General features: G+C 42.2%; 1 pseudogene; it reads right to left on the bottom strand.

Annotated features, from left to right (window-relative positions):
• LOC144772189 (lysozyme g-like) overlaps window positions 1–17,676 on the bottom strand; it is an 87,914-nt pseudogene that overhangs the window by 26,670 nt on the left and 43,568 nt on the right.

Here is a 17,676-nt window from a genome sequence, read left to right on the forward strand (position 1 = left end):
TCACCTTTTAATTGTTGCTCCTTTGTCCACTTCGGGAACTTCTTCTGGATGGTGTTGATCATATGAACAAGGATCGCAGTGGCTTGTGAGAGGTGTTCTTTGCTGTCCCACTCCCCTCTGGGGGTGTGCCACTCCTTAGCTACCTAATGCAAAACAAGACAAACATATTCAAGGAGAGCTTGTGTCGTGTTCACGCTTTAAAGATTGCTTTGAGTGTCGATAACCCACAGAGCTGTCCGGTGGTGACTCTCAGTGAAGTGTGTCCGGCTGAGCTGGTTAGCTTGTGAGACTGATGTTTCTTTCATATTTGCTTGTTTTTGCACACGACCCATAGGGAGAAAGGAACTTGCTGAGGGAGTCTTGATGAACCTTGACTTAGACATGAGGAGTCTAATGTGGGTCAAGGGGGGCATATCACATCGGGGTGCCCAGAGCACACGATACATGTGTGCCCACTGCTTGCAATGATGGAAGCCTTTGTCTCACACCATGTCATATTACAGGTGTGGATGCATGTGCAAACACGTCATTGCATGCACGCTAATGTCATGGGGTACCCCTTGAACGCGAGGTATGGAGGTCCCAGGACCCCCTCAAGCATGCCAGTGCAGGCAGATGCAGTCAAAGTCTCCATTCCCTTGAAAGTATATCCCTGTACCCTTTGAAAAATAGCCAATAGGTCTCGCCTTTGGGATCTTATAAGTGTTTGGCCACGCAACACCTGATGTTGTTGCACCAAGGATATTGTGCTGGATAACCAAACACTTAGAAGGTCCCAAAGGCGAGACCTATTGGCTATGCCAATGCCGGTTGAAATCGTTATGATAAAGATGATGTTTTCACAGTATTATAAATTAGACCTCTCGCTTGGTCATCGGTTTAACTATAGGAACTACGACTGAATCTGACATCTGGTCACAGAGCCTACTTAAGCCCATTTAGCAGTTCCTTCTTACCCGTAAATCACTCTGAGGTCATTTTGCACATTTAAATCTGATGGATCTTTTCGTGTCAACTAAATAAACGGTTGCAAATAAAAAGTAAACACAAGTCTCAAGCACAACAGCTAGGACAAATCTTTCAACAAATAATACAGATTATCAGTAAAGATATCAAGCATTCCTTAGTTGCCAGCAAAAAATGACTTGTAGTTTTGTTACTTCTACAACCGAGAAAGGAAACCAAACTCCTCCCCATGTCAAAGGCATCATGCACCAGGCAACTGAAGGGTCTCCAAGAGGCCAAAGTAAAACTGGGTCTGGCCCAACAGGGACATCTCTGGCAGTTGTAACAAGATCAAGCCCAGTAAACTCCCAGGTGTAAATATTGATGCATTGACTTAGTGTTGTTGCAGGTCCCACCAAAAGAGATAACAGTGATTCTCTGATTAAAATAGTCTTCAAATAAACTAGCCCCACCTAAATTCATGGAATACTGAGGAGCTTATTTATATATTTATAAAAATCCCAATGGAGAAAAAATTAGAAAAAAAGTTAAAAGCGCAACTGACCATTGAAAATATCCACGCATGCGTAATGTACACCCGCTACATTTTAAAAGAAGCGCGGCCCGTCATGACGGAAGATGTGCACATGGGGACTGGCTTTACTGGCGGCGAGAACAAACAGTCCCCAGTGTATTATGTCGCCAGTAAAGCATCCATTACCCACGTGCACATCTTTTCTCTTGTTTGTCTCCCCGCGTGCACGCTGGAATGGTATCGATTCCAAAAGTCCTCTGCTTTTCCCCAGGCCGAGACCTAATGAGGCAGATGCAGCTGGTGGTGAAACATGGAGCCCAGTGTCAAGCCGCGCACTCATTGACGCGCTGTCCCTATCAGAGGGCTAAAAGGGTCAAAGGTGAAGCTTGCACTGCTAAATTGCATAATAAGCAGCAGCACCTCAGTCTGGCACACCCACATACGTGTGTGCGGTGGCACAGCATGGAGGGGGCATTGTGCCCGAGAACTAGTAAGGCTCCAGCAGTGGAGAATCGTGCCTTGTCTAGGATAACCTCTGACCGAGTACATGTTTCTCATTTAGAATGATCCCCTTGAAATGCGTAAGATATGACAATCTTTGAAAGCAGCCGGGCTTGGGCCTAGATAGACTATTGTAGTGTCGCTGAATGACAATCTTTGAACGCAGCCTGGCTTGGGCCTAGATAGACTATTGTAGTGTCGCTGAATGACAATCTTTGAACGCAGCCTGGCTTGGGCCTAGATAGACTATTGTAGTGTCGCTGAATGACAATCTTTGAACGCAGGCCTGGCTTGGGCCTAGATAGATTATTGTAGTGTCGCTGAATGACAATCTTTGAACGCAGGCTGGCTTAGGCCTGGATAGACTATTGCAATGTCGCTGAATGACAATCTTTGAACGCAGCCTGGCTTGGGCCTAGATAGACTATTGTAGTGTCGCAGATATGACAATCTTTGAAAGCAGCCTGGCTTGGGCCTAGATAGACTATTGTAGTGTCGCTGAATGACAATCTTTGAACGCAGACCTGGCTTGGACGTAGAGAGACTATTGTACTGTCGCTGAATGACAATCTTTGAACGCAGGCCTGGCTTGGGCCTAGATAGACTATTGTAGTGTCGCAGATTTGACAATCTTTGAAAGCAAACCTGGCCTGGGCCTAGATAGACTATTGTAGTGTCGCTGAATGACAATCTTTGAACGCAGACCTGGCTTGGACCTAGATAGACTATTGCAATGTCGCTGAATGACAATCTTTGAACGCAGGCATGGCTTAGGCCTGGATAGACTATTGCAATGTCGCTGAATGACAATCTTTGAACGCAGCCTGGCTTGGGCCTTGATAGACTATTGTAGTGTCGCGGAATGACAATCTTTGAACGCAAGCCTGGCTTGGACCTAGATAGACTATTGCAATGTCGCTGAATGACAATCTTTGAACGCAGGCCTGGGTTGGGCCTAGATAGACTATTGTAGTGTCGCTGAATGACAATCGTTGAACACAGGCATGGCTTGGGTCTAGATAGACTATTGTACTGTCGCTGAATGACAATCTTTGAACGCAGGCCTGGCTTGGGCCTAGATAGACTATTGTAGTGTCGCTGAATGACAATCTTTGAAAGCAGACCTGGCTTAGGCCTAGATAATCTATTGTAGTGTCACTGAATGACAATCTTTGAACGCAGGCATGGCTTGGGCCTAGATAGACTATTGTAGTGTCGCTGAATGACAATCTTTGAACGCAAGCCTGGCTTGGACCTAGATAGACTATTGTAGTGTCGCTGGATGACAATCTTTGAACGCAAGCCTGGCTTGGACCTAGATAGACTATTGCAATGTCGCTGAATGACAATCTTTGAACGCATGCCTGGCTTGGGCCTAGATAGACTATTGTAGTGTCACTGGATGACAATCTTTGAACGCAAGCCTGGCTTGGACCTAGATAGACTATTGTAGTGTCGCTGAATGACAATCTTTGAACGCAAGCCTGGCTTGGACCTAGATAGACTATTGCAATGTCGCTGAATGACAATCTTTGAACGCAGGCCTGGCTTGGGCCTAGATAGACTATTGTAGTGTCGCTGAATGACAATCTTTGAACGCAGGCATGGCTTGGGTCTAGATAGACTATTGTAGTGTCGCGGAATGACAATCTTTGAACGCAGGCCTGGCTTGGGCCTAGATAGACTATTGTAGTGTCGCAGAATGACAATCTTTAAACGCAGGCCTGGCTTGGGCCTAGATAGACTATTGCAATGTCGCTGAATGACAATCTTTGGACGCAGGCATGGCTAGGGCCTACATAGACTATTGCAATGTAGCTGAATGACAATCTTTGAACGCAGGCCTTGCTTTGATCTAGATAGACTATTGTAGTGTCGCTGAATGACAATCTTTGAACGCAGGCCTGGCTTGGGCCTAGATAGACTATTGTAGTGTCGCTGAATGACAATCTTTGAACGCAGGCCTGGCTTGGGTGTTGATAGACTATTGTAGTGCCGCTGAATGACAATCTTTGAACGCAGGCCTGGCTTGGACCTGGATAGACTATTACAATGTCGCTGAATGACAATCTTTGAACGCAGTCCTGGCTTGGGCCTTGATAGACTATTGTAGTGTCTCTGAATGACAATCTTTGAACGCAGGCCTGGCTTGGGCCTTGATAGACTATTGTAGTGTCGCTGAATGACAATCTTTGAACGCAAGCCTGGCTTGGGCCTAGATAGACTATTGTAGTGTCTCTGAATGACAATCTTTGAACGCAGGCTTGGCTTGGGCCTTGATAGACTATTGTAGTGTCGCTGAATGAAAATCTTTGAACGCAGGCCTGGCTTGGGCCTAGATAGACTATTGTAGTGTCGTTGAATGACAATCTTTGAACGCAGGCCTGGCTTGGGCCTAGATAGACTATTGTAGTGTCGCAGATATTACAATCTTTGAAAGCAGACCTGGCCTGGGCCTAGATAGACTATTGTAGTGTCGCTGAATGACAATCTTTGAACGCAGACCTGGCTTGGGCCTAGATAGACTATTGTAGTGTCACTGAATGACAATCTTTGAACGCAAGCCTGGCTTGGACCTAGATAGACTATTGTAGTGTCGCTGAATGACAATCTTTGAAAGCAGACCTGGCTTGGGCCTAGATAGACTATTGTAGTGTCGCTGAATGACAATCTTTGAATGTAGGCCTGGCTTGGGCCTGGATAGACTATTGTAGTGTCACAGATATGACAATCTTTGAAAGCAGACCTGGCCTGGGCCTAGATAGACTATTGTAGTGTCGCTGAATGACAATCTTTGAACGCAGACCTGGCTTGGGCCTAGATAGACTATTGTAGTGTCGTTGAATGACAATCTTTGAACGCAAGCCTGGCTTGGGCCTAGATAGACTATTGTAGTGTAGTTGAATGACAATCTTTGAACGCAAGCCTGGCTTGGGCCTAGATTGTTGAGGAGTCCTGCGAGACTCTTCTGACGTTTCCTCTCAAGCTGCAAACTCCCAACTCCCTCAAGGATCAACCAACACAATCAGGACTTTGACACTGACTGAATTGACTTCTCCCCCAGGGAAAGGGGAAGTGGACAGAGAGACGCACAACAAATTATACAAAATTAAATCTTCGGTTGTGTCTCTCTTTAGGAAGTGCTCCAGGCCGAGGACCTTCTGTTAGGTAATTCTGCGCTGTCTTCACGCAATACTACGATGCAATATGAACAATATGAACAACAGTTACCTTGCTGACAACTTCTTAACTAACCTTAACAATTAATTAAACATAGTGCTTACTGACCATAAATCCGTCTGACCCTTGTTCGCACTTTACTGAAGTTTTAACTCTGGTTCTGAGTTTCGACACCTTTGAGTAAACACAACATGTCAAAATAGCTTGGCACTTTAACTGAGAAAACAGACCAGTTTAATTAGTGTGGTTAGTTTTAACAGAACTCTAAAAACTCATGCAAGATCATACCTGAGTCTTTAAAATAATTCTTCTGTAAAGAGACTCTGCAATTGGGAGACAGGAAAATACAGCCTATTCAAATTCACTCTATCACTAAAGATTATTATTCCAATCTAAACTTGTAAATATGTTAACCTTTTCTTACATCACTCAGAAAATAAGTCAACATTACACAGAATTGTCCATATAGGTTCAGAATGCCTATTTTACACTATTGTATTTACAAAGGCTTATTTATTTCATCCTGTTCGCTTTTAAGCGCTTAACTCTTCTCTGAGATTGGCTCTTTTCAATTGTAGTCATAAATCCCTTTTAAATCCTGGCTTAAGGATCTCTTCATGTAGCTAGCGCTAAGTCTGTGAACGAAGTTCCAGTTCAATATTTAGAGTAAATTTGCCTTTGTCAAGGCTTGTTTTTAGATCAGCTCTCCTAGACGCGTTATGCCTCTTAAGCGTCTTGAGAACTTCAAAGTTAATCACCTTTGCCACTTCCAATGTCAAGTTAAATTATTTGTGGCTCATTAAAAGAAAAAGAAACCTCTTACTGTTCTTTTCCACATTAATCTGAAACGTGGAACAGGAGACTCGATCTGACAACCGGAGGAGGAGAGCAGCGGGGAAACAAGCCTCCCGGCTGCCGCAGAGAAATGCCGGAAACCTGTCACGTCGTCTTCCAGCATAAATCTAAGACGCTGACTGCCAGGGCTTCCGGAGTCACGGGGAAATGATTGAATTAAGGAAATGAATAACGGGGCTCTGGCTGAACAAGCGGGTTAACAGGATATCAGGACCTAGGAAATTCCTACGTAGGGGCAGAAGCTCTCGCTAAGAACAACGAGAGACGAAGCATTTGACAGTTGGCTGAAGCTAGTATTTATAGCTTCAGCCACGAGACCTGCGCGAGGCTCTTACTTCATGACACCAAGCGCGAGGGAGCCCCGAGCCTGTCTCTCATGAGCGCACAATCTACGTAACTGCACCAAATAACAAACAAGCATTGCTAAAGGCAATTGCTACTGATTATATTACTAAACAGAATTTTAATTGAACTTAACATTAAAGTAAAACTCTAAATGAAATCACAAAACTAAATTAACCCTTTTGATTCACTATATATACACTGAATCCATTCTCAAGTCAAGTCAAATGTATGTTTATTATGACCGTAGTCTTTAAACAAAGCAGTGAGCATAACGCAATAGGGCTATCTAAAATGAATATTTGATATATATATATTTTTTTAAAATATTGTTCTTTAAAAAGCAATTCTACATTTCATTTTCAAAAGTACAATGTCCGAACTATAAAATACTAACAACCATAAAAAATTGCAAATACCTTAAAACTTGTTTATAAAAATTAAAACCTATTCGCTTTCCTACCACCATAACAGTTTCAATGGTTAAAATTCATACAGTACTACATTTTTCCTTGGTTCTCAGTGCGTTTAGGGCCACCTTTAAAAATTTCCCAAGGGCGATTACAATATCAATGAAGGGTATTTCTGTTAGAAGGCTGGCTGCCTGCAACCTTGTTTTTATTCCATATTTTAGGAAGACCGGGCGCAGCCATAGTTTTCTCTGCTCAAGGAGAAACAGACAGTCCAACAGAATATGCGACCAGTCTCCCTTGGTTCCCAGCTTACACCTGCAGCGACCTTCTTGATCTAACAATTTTGATTTGGGCTCTTTATTTATTATCCACGGGTTAATCCCAACTCGACACCTCAGGATCTCTTGCCTGAGCCCGCGGTTAGGTAATCTATCAAGGTAGGGGAACCAATTTTCGTTGGGCCAAGCATTTATCATATGCGCCACTGATTTTTTCTTTGTCAGATAGCCTATGTCTATCGATTTAGAAACTTCCTTCCCCCTTTGCTTCAGCTCCCCTTTGGTTTTAGGACCTGAAGCGTTTCCTGGACCCAATCTAACTCTAATGAGTTACAAATTCCTTTCAGTTTATCCCTGCAGTCCTTTGCCCATTTTAGCTCGCTTCTCAGTATTTCATTGCGACACCAATGTGCTACTTTTTGGCTTTCGGGGTCTTCCAATCTCTTCCAGAATCTAATCACAGCCATCTGGGATTGTATTTTCCACGAATTTGTGCCTATTTCTATCCTGATGGCTTGTATCATCGAAGATTGAGGAAGGGATAGGAGCCTTTTTAAGCAATTCCCCTCTATCAGGTCCCAGGATCCCTTACCGCTCAAATAAAGGATCTCGACGCCATACAAAACCTGAGAAGGAATCATTGCTTCGAAAGCTCTCAGCATAGGTCGGTGAGACATCTCTCCATAGACCCCATTAAACCTTTTTAGGCCACATATGGATGAGAGTGCCTTTGCTTTTTGGGTATCCAGGTGGGAGTTCCAATTTAGAGCCCTATCGAACCATAAGCCCAAATATCGATATTCCTTAACTGTCTCCAGTTTAAGATCACCAATATACCAAATAAATTTACTTTTCTTTTTCCCGAAGCTTAGGGTTTTCAATTGTAGTCATAAATCCCTTTTAAATCCTGGCTTAAGGATCTCTTCATGTAGCTAGCGCTAAGTCTGTGAACGAAGTTCCAGTTCAATATTTAGAGTAAATTTGCCTTTGTCAAGGCTTGTTTTTAGATCAGCTCTCCTAGACGCGTTATGCCTCTTAAGCGTCTTGAGAACTTCAAAGTTAATCACCTTTGCCACTTCCAATGTCAAGTTAAATTATTTGTGGCTCATTAAAAGAAAAAGAAACCTCTTACTGTTCTTTTCCACATTAATCTGAAACGTGGAACAGGAGACTCGATCTGACAACCGGAGGAGGAGAGCAGCGGGGAAACAAGCCTCCCGGCTGCCGCAGAGAAATGCCGGAAACCTGTCACGTCGTCTTCCAGCATAAATCTAAGACGCTGACTGCCAGGGCTTCCGGAGTCACGGGGAAATGATTGAATTAAGGAAATGAATAACGGGGCTCTGGCTGAACAAGCGGGTTAACAGGATATCAGGACCTAGGAAATTCCTACGTAGGGGCAGAAGCTCTCGCTAAGAACAACGAGAGACGAAGCATTTGACAGTTGGCTGAAGCTAGTATTTATAGCTTCAGCCACGAGACCTGCGCGAGGCTCTTACTTCATGACACCAAGCGCGAGGGAGCCCCGAGCCTGTCTCTCATGAGCGCACAATCTACGTAACTGCACCAAATAACAAACAAGCATTGCTAAAGGCAATTGCTACTGATTATATTACTAAACAGAATTTTAATTGAACTTAACATTAAAGTAAAACTCTAAATGAAATCACAAAACTAAATTAACCCTTTTGATTCACCATATATACACTGAATCCATTCTGGGTCGGAATCTATTTAAGACGACCTGTAACACCCCTAACAGTTCCTCCCCCCAAAGGTCGTCTTACAGGTCTAGGTTTATCAGGATACAGAGCATGAAAAGATCTAACAAGTCTAGGAGCATGAACATTTTTCTCAGGTTCCCAAGATCGCTCAGAAGGATCATAACCCTTCCAGTCAACCAAATAAAACAAAGCACCCCGAATCCTTTTGGAATCTAAAATGGATTTAACCTCGTACTCAACATGGTCACCGACAATTACTGGCGGTGGTGGATTATCAGCACGAGTAGAAGGTTCAAAAGGTTTCAACAGAGAAACATGAAAAACAGGGTGAATAGCATATTCCTCAGGTAAAACTAATTTCACAGATACAGGGTTCAAAACTTTCTTAACTTCAAAAGGCCCAATATATCTAGGCTTCAACTTCCTGGGACCCTCCAACTGAATGTTTCTAGTGGATAACCATACCAACTGACCTTCCTTATACAAAGGAGCAGCTTTACGATGGGAATCAGCAGTCTTTTTCATAGATAACTTACTTTTGACCCATTGTTTTCTAGCCTTATCTTGGATATCCAACAGATGAGTCAACCTATCAGTAACTGCTGGCATAGACAATTGTTCATCAGGTAAGAGTATAGGAATAGATCTTGGATGTTGACCAGTGAGAAAATAAAAAGGAGAACAACCCAAAGCTGAATGAGTGGTGTTATTATAGGAAAATTCAGCCCACGGTAACATTTCATCCCAAGGGTGAGAGGAGGTAGTTAACAAACATCTTAAACCCTGTTCAACATGCTGATTCAATCTCTCCGTCTGACCATCCGTCTGTGGGTGAAAAGAAGAAGACAGAGCCAACTCAATTCCCAAAAGTTTGCTAAGTTGTGACCGGAATTTAGAAATGAACTGAGGGCCCCTATCCGAAATAATCTTTGAGGGCAGACCATGAAGTTTCACAATATTAGATAAAAATACAGCACTGAATTCAGTTGCCGAGGGAATCTTATGTAATGGAATAAAATGTCCCATTTTGGATAACAGATCCACCACCACAAGGACTGTAGTAAAACCATTAGACTTAGGGAGATCAGTAATAAAATCTAAACTGATTGTATGCCAAGGGTGAGGAGGAATAGTCATAGGACGAAGTAAACCCATTGGAACCTCATGTAAAGCCTTTTGACGAGAACAAACTGGACAGGCTTTCACGAATTGTTGAATAATAGAAATCATTCTTTCCCACCAAAAATGACGTTGACACAAATCCAGGGTTTTGTTAATACCAGGATGTGCAGCAATCGCCAAATCATGATTCCATTGCATGACCTTATCCTGTAAATCTCTTGTGGGAATAAACAATTTATCATTGTGATAGAAAAACCCATCTCTAATGGAATTACCTTTTTTTAATAACCATTCATGAACATCAAAGTTCCTTTTTTACGGAATCCAAGAAACTTTCTGAATGGATTTCAGCAGCAATTTTTTCTAAAGGCAAAATGCTGGGAGGATCCTTCATAGAATTTAAATCCTTTTCACAAACTAAACGTGAAAGTGTATCAGATAACAGCTGCTTCTTCCCTGGTCGATACATAATCAAAAAATCAAATTCGCTAAAAAATTGCAACCACCTCATTTGTCTAGGAGTAAAAGCCTTAACAGTGGAATAAAATTGCAAATTTTTATGGTCAGAATAAACAGTAATAGTGTGTTTAGCCCCCAAAAGATGATGCCTCCATTCTTGAAACACATCTTTAATGGCTAACAATTCTCGTTCTGCAATCGTATAATTCTGCTCAGCCAAAAGTAATTTCCTGGAGAAAAAGGCGATTGGATGAAAGTGACCAGTATTTGAATCCTTTTGAAGCAACACACCACCAATAGCAGTCTGTGAAGCATTGCTTCCACAAAGAAAGGCCTATTAGGATCAGGATGAACCAAAATGGGAGCCGAGGTAAAAGCCTTCTTCAACAATGAAAATGCCTGGTCAGCTTCCTCAGTCCAAGAGAAGACTTTCCCTTTTTTCAATAACTGGGTAATAGGAGTAACAATTTCTGAAAATTTAGAAATGAAACGCCTATAAAAATTAGCAAATCCTAAAATTCTCTGCGTGTCTTTAATTGAAGCAGGAATTGGCCAAGTTAAAATTGCCTCAACTTTCTTAGAATCCATATGAATTCCCTCTGGTGACAAACAATAGCCAAGAAATTCAACTTGAGAAGCATGGAAAACACATTTTTCCAATTTAGCATACAGAGAATGATCGCTCAATCTCTGTAATACCAACTGAACATGCTGTACATGCTCTTCCATACTTTTAGAATAAATTAAGATGTCATCTATATAAACAATACAACAGACATCCAATAAATCATGCAGGACCTCATTAATAAAATATTGAAAAGCCGCTGGAGCGTTGCAAAGACCAAAAGGCATAACCGTATACTCAAAAAGACCAAATTTCGTACGAAAAGCGGTCTTCCACTCATCGCCTTCTTTGACTCTAATCAAATGATATGCTCCTCTAAGATCCAGTTTGGTGTAGACACTAGAACCTTTAATTTGATTAAGAAGCACAGGAATCAAAGGCAATGGGTACCTATTCTTAATGGTTGCTTTATTTACCGCTCTGTAATCAATACAAGCCCTTAAATCACCAGACTTCTTCGCAACGAAGAAAAGAGGAGACGAAACAGGAGAAGTAGAATGTCGAATAAAACCTAATTCTAAAAGCTCATCCAAATAGCTTCTTAAATAAACATTTTCAGGTTCAGTTAAGGCGTAAATTCTACTACATGGCAGAATAGCACCCGGAACTAAATCAATTCTGCAATCAAAAATTCTGTGCGGTGGTAATTTGGTTGCTTCAACAGGATCAAAAACCTTAAAAAAACTCCTATACTCTACTGGAAGTTTATTATCTTCAGCAGTTAAAGCAGCACAAAAAAGGGGCATCACAGGATCCTTGGTCTCTTGATAACAATGTAACTTACAAAAGGAAGACTCTAAGGTAACTGTCCTTTTAATCCAATCAATATTGGGATTATGTAATTCCAACCAAGGAATGCCTAGGATGACACCAAAACTTGGTGCATCAATAAGATCAAAAACCACTTTCTCAGTATGCCCATTATCTGCTACCAAAGTTAATGGTTCGGTGTTAAATTGAATCATACCAGAAGACAAAACTGAACCATCAACTGCTCTCACAGACTCAGGTTCTTCCTTAGTAACAAATTTCAGATTCAATTTTTGGGCAAAACCAATATCGAAAAAATTCCCAGTAGCCCCAGAATCCAAAAGTACAGGAATGCTATGTCTTTGAAGAGTAGTTAAGATAAAGACCATTCGAATAGTAAAATGTTTGGGAATTTGTGTAGTTACATTGGTGACAAATTTAGAGATCTTAGAAGAAATTTTGCTCGAGGAAACGATCTCCGCTTTCCTCGAGTATTTCAGTTTTCCGACGGCTTAATAGGAAGAGTTTCAACAACTAGAACTTTCTTTTTAGCGGGCTTCACAGAACAATCCTTGGCAAAATGCCCAGGTTTGCCACAGTATAAACATAAATTGCCCTTACGCCTCCGTTCTTTTTCTTCAGGAGTTAAAGGCCCTTTGAACCCACCCGGTAAAACAGGTTCAACAAAAACATTCTTAACTTCAGACTCTTTTTTCTCAACTTTAACTAGAGGACTTCTAAAATCACTCCTATTTTTTTCATTTCTACGTTCACCCAATCTGTGATCAAGTCTAACCACTAGATCCTGAAATTCCTTAAACCCATCAGGTAAATTCACTATGTGCGCAAGGGAATCTTTTAAATCATCTTTTAGACCTCTATAAAATAAAGAAATCCTCTTCTCCTCTGGCCAATGAGTTTCAGACAGAAGTCTATTAAAGGTAGTTATATAGAATACAAGGTCCTTGGTCCCTTGACGAAGATTCAATAACTCATTATCAGAAGATTGAATTAAGGTATGTTTGGCGAATAGACTGGACATGGCCAATTTAAAATTCTGCAAATTGTGAAGCAAAGGGTCATTATTATCTACTAAAGGCATGGCCCAATTAGCAGCCACCCCTCCCAGATAAGAAATTATAAATGCCACCTTAGCAGAATCAGAAGAAAAAATTTGAGGTTTACACATGAAGTGCAATTGACATTGACTAAAAAATGTCGCAAATCTGCTATTATCTCCAGTAAACCTTTCAGGGTTAGCCAAAGGGACAGGTGTAGGAGTAACAACAGTAACTTGAACTGGTTGTTTTTCTGACTGAACTTCTGAGGCATGAGGCTGAATAACATCAACTCCAAATCTAGCTGGCGCTAAAACCGGTTTCTTCTCCTTAGAAGAATCCCTCCAAGACGAGAATCCAACCCTAGTCTCATCTAGCTCCTGACGAAGCGATTGATTCTCTAAACGTAAATTTTCCATCTCCACTGTCATCTTCTGGACTAACTGTGACAACTGTGAAGCATCCATGAGGGTGAGTTTGCAGACTTGAAAGGAAACGATTTTTAAAATAGGGAAGATAGGCTTCGTCTACTGTTGAGGAGTCCTGCGAGACTCTTCTGACGTTTCCTCTCAAGCTGCAAACTCCCAACTCCCTCAAGGATCAACCAACACAATCAGGACTTTGACACTGACTGAATTGACTTCTCCCCCAGGGAAAGGGGAAGTGGACAGAGAGACGCACAACAAATTATACAAAATTAAATCTTCGGTTGTGTCTCTCTTTAGGAAGTGCTCCAGGCCGAGGACCTTCTGTTAGGTAATTCTGCGCTGTCTTCACGCAATACTACGATGCAATATGAACAATATGAACAACAGTTACCTTGCTGACAACTTCTTAACTAACCTTAACAATTAATTAAACATAGTGCTTACTGACCATAAATCCGTCTGACCCTTGTTCGCACTTTACTGAAGTTTTAACTCTGGTTCTGAGTTTCGACACCTTTGAGTAAACACAACATGTCAAAATAGCTTGGCACTTTAACTGAGAAAACAGACCAGTTTAATTAGTGTGGTTAGTTTTAACAGAACTCTAAAAACTCATGCAAGATCATACCTGAGTCTTTAAAATAATTCTTCTGTAAAGAGACTCTGCAATTGGGAGACAGGAAAATACAGCCTATCCAAATTCACTCTATCACTAAAGATTATTATTCCAATCTAAACTTGTAAATATGTTAACCTTTTCTTACATCACTCAGAAAATAAGTCAACATTACACAGAATTGTCCATATAGGTTCAGAATGCCTATTTTACACTATTGTATTTACAAAGGCTTATTTATTTCATCCTGTTCGCTTTTAAGCGCTTAACTCTTCTCTGAGATTGGCTCTTTTCAATTGTAGTCATAAATCCCTTTTAAATCCTGGCTTAAGGATCTCTTCATGTAGCTAGCGCTAAGTCTGTGAACGAAGTTCCAGTTCAATATTTAGAGTAAATTTGCCTTTGTCAAGGCTTGTTTTTAGATCAGCTCTCCTAGACGCGTTATGCCTCTTAAGCGTCTTGAGAACTTCAAAGTTAATCACCTTTGCCACTTCCAATGTCAAGTTAAATTATTTGTGGCTCATTAAAAGAAAAAGAAACCTCTTACTGTTCTTTTCCACATTAATCTGAAACGTGGAACAGGAGACTCGATCTGACAACCGGAGGAGGAGAGCAGCGGGGAAACAAACCTCCCGGCTGCCGCAGAGAAATGCCGGAAACCTGTCACGTCGTCTTCCAGCATAAATCTAAGACGCTGACTGCCAGGGCTTCCGGAGTCACGGGGAAATGATTGAATTAAGGAAATGAATAACGGGGCTCTGGCTGAACAAGCGGGTTAACAGGATATCAGGACCTAGGAAATTCCTACGTAGGGGCAGAAGCTCTCGCTAAGAACAACGAGAGACGAAGCATTTGACAGTTGGCTGAAGCTAGTATTTATAGCTTCAGCCACGAGACCTGCGCGAGGCTCTTACTTCATGACACCAAGCGCGAGGGAGCCCCGAGCCTGTCTCTCATGAGCGCACAATCTACGTAACTGCACCAAATAACAAACAAGCATTGCTAAAGGCAATTGCTACTGATTATACTAAACAGAATTTTAATTGAACTTAACATTAAAGTAAAACTCTAAAGGAAATCACAAAACTAAATTAACCCTTTTGATTCACTATATATACACTGAATCCATTCTGGGTCGGAATCTATTTAAGACGACCTGTAACACCCCTAACATAGATAGACTATTGTAGTGTCGCTGAATGACAATCTTTGAACGCAGACCTGGCTTGGGCCTAGATAGACTATTGTAGTGTCGCTGAATGACAATCTTTGAAAGCAGACCTGGCTTGGGCCTAGATAGACTATTGTAGTGTCGGTGAATGACAATATATGAACGCAGGCCTGGCTTGGGCCTAGATAGATTATTGTAGTGTCGCTGAATGAGAATCTTTGAACGCAGGCCTGGCGTGGGCCTAGATATACTATTGTAGTGTTGCTTTAAACGCAGGCCTGGCTTGGGCCTAGATAGACTATTGTAGTGTGGCTGAATGACAGTCTTTGAACGCAGAGATGGCTTGGGCCTAGATAGACTATTGTAGTGTGGCTGAATGACAATCTTTGAACGCAGACCTGGCTTGGGCCTAGATAGACTATTGTAGTGCCGCAGATATGACAATCTTTGAACACAGGCCTGGCTTGGGCCTAAATAGACTATTATAGTGTCGCTGAATGACAATCTTTGAACGCAGGCCTGGCTTGGGCCTAGATTGACTATTGTAGTGTGGTTGAATGACAATCTTTGAACGCAGGCCTGGCTTGGGCCTAGATATACTATTATACTGTCACTGAATGACAATCTTTAAACGCAGGCTTGGCTTGGGCCTAAATAGACTATTGTAGTGTCACAGAATGACAATCTTTGAAAGCAGGCATGGCTTGGGCCTAGATAGATTATTGTAGTGTCGCTGAATGACAATCTTTGAACGCAGGCCTGGCTTGGGCCTAGATAGACTATTGTAGTGTCGCTAAATGACAATCTTTGAACGCAGCCTGGCTTGGGCCTAGATAGACTATTGTAGTGTCGCAGATATGCCAATCTTTGAAAGCAGACCTAACTTAGGCCTAGATAAACTATTGTAGTGTCGCTGAATGACAATCTTTGAAAGCAGGCCTGGCTTTGGCCTAGATAGACTATTGTAGTGTCTCTGAATGACAGTCTTTGAACGCAGACCTGGCTTGGGTCTAGATAAACTATTGTAGTGTCGCTGGATGACAATCTATGAACGCAGGCCTGGCTTGGGCCTAGATAGACTATTGCAGTGTCGCGGAATGACAGTCTTTGAACGCAGGCCTGGCTTGGGCCTAGATAGACTATTGTAGTGTCGCTGAATGACAATCTTTGAACGCAGGCCTGGCTTGGGCCTAGATAGACTATTGTAGTGTCGCTGAATGACAATCTTTGAACGCAGGCCTGGCTTGGGCCTAGATAGACTATTGTAGTGTCGCTGAATGACAATCTTTGAACACAGGCATGGCTAGGGCCTAGATAGACTATTGTAGTGTCGCTGGAAGCCAATCTTTGAACGCAGGGCTGGCTTGGGCCTAGATAGACTATTGTAGTGTCGCTGAATGACAATCTTTGAACGCAAGCATGGCTTGGGCGCAGATAGACTATTGTAGTGTTGCTGGATGTCAATCTTGGAACGCAGGCATGGCTTGGGTCTAGATAGACTATTGTGTTGTCGCTGAATGACAATCTTTGAACGCAGGCCTGGCTTGGGCCTTGATAGACTATTGTAGTGTAGCTGAATGACAATCTTTTGAACGCAGGCCTGGCTTGGGCCTAGATAGACTATTGTACTGTCGCTGAATGAAAATCTTTGAAAGCAGACCTGGCTTGGGCCTAGATAGACTATTGTAGTGTAGATGAATGACAATCTTTGAACGCAGGCATGGCTTGGTCCTAGATAGACTATTGTAGTGTCGCAGATTTGACAATCTTTGAAAGCAAACCTGGCCTGGGCCTAGATAGACTATTGTAGTGTCGCTGAATGACAATCTTTGAACGCAGATCTGGCTTGGACCTAGATAGACTATTGTAGTGTCGCTGAATGACAATCTTTGAAAGCAGACCTGGCTTGGGCCTAGATAGACTATTGTAGTGTCGCTGAATGACAATCTTTGAACGCAGACCTGGCTTGGGCCTAGATAGACTATTGTAGTGTCGCTGAATGACAATCTTTGAAAGCAGACCTGGCTTGGGCCTAGATAGACTATTGTAGTGTCGGTGAATGACAATATTTGAACGCAGGCCTGGCTTGGGCCTAGATAGATTATTGTAGTGTCGCTGAATGAGAATCTTTGAACGCAGGCCTGGCGTGGGCCTAGATAGACTATTGTAGTGTTGCTTTGAACGCAGGCCTGGTGTGGGCCTAGATAGACTATTGTAGTGTGGCTGAATGACAGTCTTTGAACGCAGAGATGGCTTGGGCCTAGATAGACTATTGTAATGTGGCTGAATGACAATCTTTGAACGCAGGCCTGGCTTGGGCCTAGATAGACTATTGTAGTGCCGCAGATATGACAATTTTTGAACACAGGCCTGGCTTGGGCCTAAATAGACTATTGTAGTGTCGCTGAATGACAATCTTTGAACGCAGGCCTGGCTTGGGCCTAGATAGACTATTGTAGTGTTGTTGAATGACAATCTTTGAACGCAGGCCTGGCTTGGGCCTAGATATACTATTGTACTGTCGCTGAATGACAATCTTTAAACGCAGGCTTGGCTTGGGCCTAAATAGACTATTGTAGTGTCACGGAATGACAATCTTTGAAAGCAGGCATGGCTTGGGCCTAGATAGATTATTGTAGTGTCGCTGAATGACAATCTTTGAACGCAGGCCTGG

Source organism: Lissotriton helveticus, chromosome 8 (assembly GCF_964261635.1).
Source record: "Lissotriton helveticus chromosome 8, aLisHel1.1, whole genome shotgun sequence".
NCBI lineage: Eukaryota > Metazoa > Chordata > Amphibia > Caudata > Salamandridae > Lissotriton > Lissotriton helveticus.